Source organism: Priapulus caudatus, unplaced genomic scaffold (assembly GCF_000485595.1).
Source record: "Priapulus caudatus unplaced genomic scaffold, Priapulus_caudatus-5.0.1 Scaffold780, whole genome shotgun sequence".
In the NCBI taxonomy this organism is placed as follows: domain Eukaryota; kingdom Metazoa; phylum Priapulida; class Priapulimorpha; order Priapulimorphida; family Priapulidae; genus Priapulus; species Priapulus caudatus.
Genome location: NW_014577841.1, coordinates 36,897 through 41,716, shown reverse-complemented (window position 1 = coordinate 41,716; position 4,820 = coordinate 36,897). Strand labels below are relative to the sequence as shown.

At 42.3% G+C, this 4,820-nt stretch overlaps 1 long non-coding RNA gene across 1 annotated transcript; it reads right to left on the bottom strand.

The window, feature by feature from the left end:
• Positions 1–664: 664 nt before the first annotated feature.
• Positions 665–4,455, bottom strand: LOC106813480. The gene is made up of 3 exons (XR_001394474.1): positions 4,190–4,455; positions 1,058–1,128; positions 665–832 (listed from the first exon to the last, which is right to left on the bottom strand). It is a non-coding gene; the product is annotated as an uncharacterized LOC106813480 (long non-coding RNA).
• Between the last annotated feature and the right edge of the window lie 365 nt (positions 4,456–4,820).

Genomic DNA, 4,820 nt, shown 5'->3' with positions numbered 1-4,820 from the left:
ATATATATATATAGGTATATGTAATTATAAAAGTGTATATATGTCTGTCACCAACGTTGAGCTCGTATAGTTTAGTTTTGCGCATGCGCGAGTACGGCGTCTCTCATATATAGAGGGAAGTAGAGGCAAAAGCCGCATTTCTGCGCGCGCTGGTAGAATAATAACAAGAGACCATAAATAGAAATTTCTATCATGGTCCCTTGATAATAATAATAATGATATCGTGCATCTACGTAAAAATATCTATTATTATTATTTTCTATCAATATTTAACAGACGACGGCGAGGTGACGTTGCCATGGTTACGCGCGTCGCTCGCCGTGTGGCGTTATTTATGAGAGCAGACGCCAACGATAACGCGGTTATGAATATTATGAAAAATATATATCGACTGTTTTCGCACAAAAAGTACGAACCTGTCATCGTCTCCTTTGTTGTTGTTTTGTTATTGTTGTTGTCGGAATCGTTACCTGCGACCTTTCATCGTTACTGTGCACTCACGCACGCACGCACGCACGCACGCACGCACGCACACACACACGCACGCGACACACACACGCATAAACATACACGCACGCACACACCACGCATAAACATACACGCACACACCACGCGTACACATTCGCGCACGCACGCACGCACCACGCGTACGCATATACACGCACTCACACTCACACCCGCACACACAAACGCACTCGCGCGCAAGCATGCAAGAACACAACACTCTTTCTTCACTTGTACAATCGTTGCTGACGTTCTACAGTCTTTAGCGCGAAACCCGTGCCATGCAGCAACATATCTGTCAAGGCCAAAGCTATAGGAAGACCGAGTGCTGTCAAGAAAAGGAAGAGAATTAGAGAACGACTAACATTACACAGCACTAAATTTAACTTTAAGAAAGAGCGGGTTATCAAAATAAGAAACGAAACGTTAAGAGCATGAAGAATATTTAATTTGCGCACGTGATGCCGCGTACGTACACAGACGTTCCAAGTGACCAGAAACTATGAAATAAGAAAAGTTTCTTTCACTTGTACGACCTTCTCCATCCGCTTACGCTACAGACTTCGTCTTTTCTGCATGTGCCGTCGGTGATGTGACGTCACCGTATACCGTAGTTGCGAGATTCTATCAAGACAACAAAAATATCAGCAATAAACGAGCTTATATTTTGATTCACGTTCACACCGATAAAAAATATGCGGTGTGCGTCCGCGCTCTAGTTAGAAGAAAAATGAATATACTTCGTGCTGCATTCGTGCTTAATAAGGAAATGTGTGAGAATAAAAGTTACGTAGACGTTCATGCGCGCGTGCGTGTGCGCGTACGTGCGTGCGTGCGGGCGTGCGTGCGTGTGCGCGTTCGTGCGTGGGTGTGTGCGTGCGTGTGCGCGTGCGTGCGTGGGTGCGTGCGTGCGTGTGCGCGTGCGTGTGCGCGTACGTGCGTGCGTGCGGGCGTGCGTGCGTGGGTGTATTTATAGGTATTATTCTAGGTTTTGTTTTTGATTGTGTACTGCCACAGTTGTGTGTGTCGTATGTGTGTTCCTCACCTATCGGATTCTATGTAAATTGTAATTCTCTCTCTATGTGTCTCTCCCATTCTCGCTCACTCACACACACACACACACACACACGCACGCTCACTGCCTCTACCTCTCTCTCTTTCTCTCTCTCTCTCTCTCTCTCTCTCTCTCTCTCTGTCTTTCTCTCACTCTCTCGCTCTCTGCGTCTCTCTCACTCACTCTCTCTATGTTTCTTTCTGTCTATCTCCCTCCTGTCTGGTCCTGTCCTGTCCTATCCTGTCCTATCCCGTCCTGTCCTGTCCAGTCCCTTTCCGCTCTGTCCTGTTTTGTCCTGTCCTGTCCTGTCTCTCTGTCCTGTTTTCGTCTTGTCTTCCATCTGTCATGTTTTGGTCCTGTCCTGTTTCTGTCCTGTCTGCCCTTCCTCTGTGTGTGTATGTGTGTGTGCGTGCGTGCGTGCGTGCGTTTGTGTGTGTGTGTGTGCGTGCGTGTGGTGTGTGGTGTGTGGTGTGTGGTGTGTGGAGTGTGGTGTGTGGTGTGTGTGGTGTGTGTGGTGTGTGTGGTGTGTGTGGTGTGTGTGCGTATGTGTGTACGTATGCGTGTGCGTGTGCGGGTGCGTGTGCGTGTGCGTGTGCGTGTGCGTGTGCGTGTGCGTGTGCGTGTGCGTGTGCGTGTGCGTGTGCGTGACTGTGCCTGTCTCGGTGTCTGTGTCTGTATCTATCTCGTCCTAGTTGTGTGCATGTAGGGTTGGTGTCGGTTCGTCTCTGTTCTCATCTGTTCTCATCTACTGGTCGTTTCCTTAATGGATGTAGATAACAATTTATTAATTTATATTAACAATGGTCTCGTTCCCCCTAATAAAACTAATTCCCGTCTGCTTTTTACCAATGACAATAATTGCGATAAATAACATTTCCAATATTTTCTGTATTAAAGTATCTTTAGAGATCATGGTAGCATGACATCTGGCCGGACCGAGGGACTATCATAACGTACACGGTGCTAAATGCCTCTTTATGTGTTTCGTCTAGATTACAAAATAGATATTGAGTTGGCCAGGAGAGGAGATGAATTATTTTTTATTTATGACAAGCAAATATGCTTTAATAATATTGGAATTCACCTAAATAAGCAAGTTGTTTTGATACCATGATCAATTATGGAATGGCCATGTGAATGAATACAAATGAGCACTTAGCTTATTTACTTAACTAGATTACTTAATATATGTCGCGTGGGTCAGGGGAGGTGGATTTTTTTTATTTATAACAAGCAAAGATGCGTGTAATAATATTGGAAGTCACACAAATAAGCAATTGGTTTTGATATCATTTTCTATTATGGAATAGGTATCGAGTGATACAAATGTGCTCCTAACTTATTTTCAAAGCTTAATTACAAACTATATAATTATCAAGAGTAGATAATAACACATCATTGTGTTATTATCTACTCTTGTAATTATCTATAGTTGGCTAGGGAAGGAGGTGGATTTTTTTATTTACAATACGCAAATATGCCTGTAATAATATTGGAAGATACACATATACGCAAATGGTGTTGATACCACATTCTATTATAGAATAGGTATCGAGTCATATACAAATGAGCAGCTAGATCTTTCACCAAACTCAATTGCAAAATAAATATCGAATGGGGCAAGTGAGGAGGTGGGTTTTTTTATTTGTGACAGGCAAAGACGCCTGTATTTTAATATTAGAAGTCACAAATATAAGCACTCGGTTTTGATACCATGCTCGATTATGGAATAGCTATCGAGTCATACAAATGAGCATCTAGCTTATTCTTCAAACTAGGTTCACAAAATAATTATCAAGTTGACTAGGTGATGGATGTTTTTTTATTCATAACAATCAAAGACGCCCGTAATAATATTGGAAATAAGCATTTGGTTTTGTTACCATACACGAATATGCAACAGGAATCGAGTTATGCAAATGAGAAGCTATCGCTTATTCTTCACGCTTGCTTACAAAATAAATATCTAGTTGGCACAATGTTGACGGCGATTTATTCATAACAAGCAATGATGCCTGTAATAATATTGGAAGCTCATTCAATAATATTGCTTATTTATCAAAATACACTCGTTAAACGCCTACGCCTACTCCCTAGCCCTAACCATATCAGATAGTTACCAGGGTACGTTCCGGCAGGGGACCGTGACCAGGGAGACATAGACCTTGTCTGCAATAGTTCTTAGGCGTTCTTTAGGCGTTTAGATCTTGCCTGGTAAACGGTAGTCAATTTCTCGCAGATTAGTTTTTCACTCTCGCCTAGGCCATCCTTAAAAAATTATATGTTTGCTGTCCTCCGACCAACTCACGAAAATAGCCGCAACTCCAAAGTTTTTTTTTGACGTTTTGGGTTCCATATTTTTTATTTATTTTTTTACATTTTTCATAGTTAAGACTGAAACACAAAGCATGTGTGGCAAACATGAGGACAGACTTAAAATAACTATTATGCCTCACACACAAAATAATGACCTACCTACCTACTCACTAAAAAAATCATGGGTCGGGGGACATGCAGCAAATATAGAATTTTTTAAGGATGGCCCTAGCTATAGTGTTTACTTTCTAACGTAAATACATTATGCGAGGCGTCCAGGGATGTTATATCAACGTAGCACACTACAATACATACCAGATTTAATCCATGTTTGTAGCCATCCATCTCACGCTCTATCATCTATGTCGTCTTCGGTGTCTCTCTGTATCTCCATCTCATCGTCTCGCTGCTATCTCGTGATACAATCACCAATGGCGGATAGTTCTTTCTTCTCGTCACTCGAAACAAATTCACTTAGTCCTGTCACATAAAATGCTTCTTCTAAACTTCATCGACATTTGTATCAGTGTGAGTGTATACGGCGGACGGCGTGTGCACGACTTCACGGCGGCGAGCGAGTGAGAGAAAGAACCAGGGCCGACGTGACCTAAATACACATCCGGCCACCTACTATTGTCAGGTAGAATTAGAAACCCTGCACGAGTGCATGAACCGTCGCGACTCGCGACAGTTCAAAACTGTTATACTGTTAAACCTGTCATACCTGTTAACCCCTGTCATACCCCTGTCATACCTGTCATACCTGTCAAACCTGTCATACCTGTCATACCTGTTAAACCTGTCAAACCTGTTAAACCTGTCAAACTTGTTATACTGTCAAAACTGTTATACTGTTGCTAACTTTTAATATATATATATATATATATGCATATAACGCTCACGGTCGCTAAAATATATTCAACATACGTACTGGTTAATTTTATAT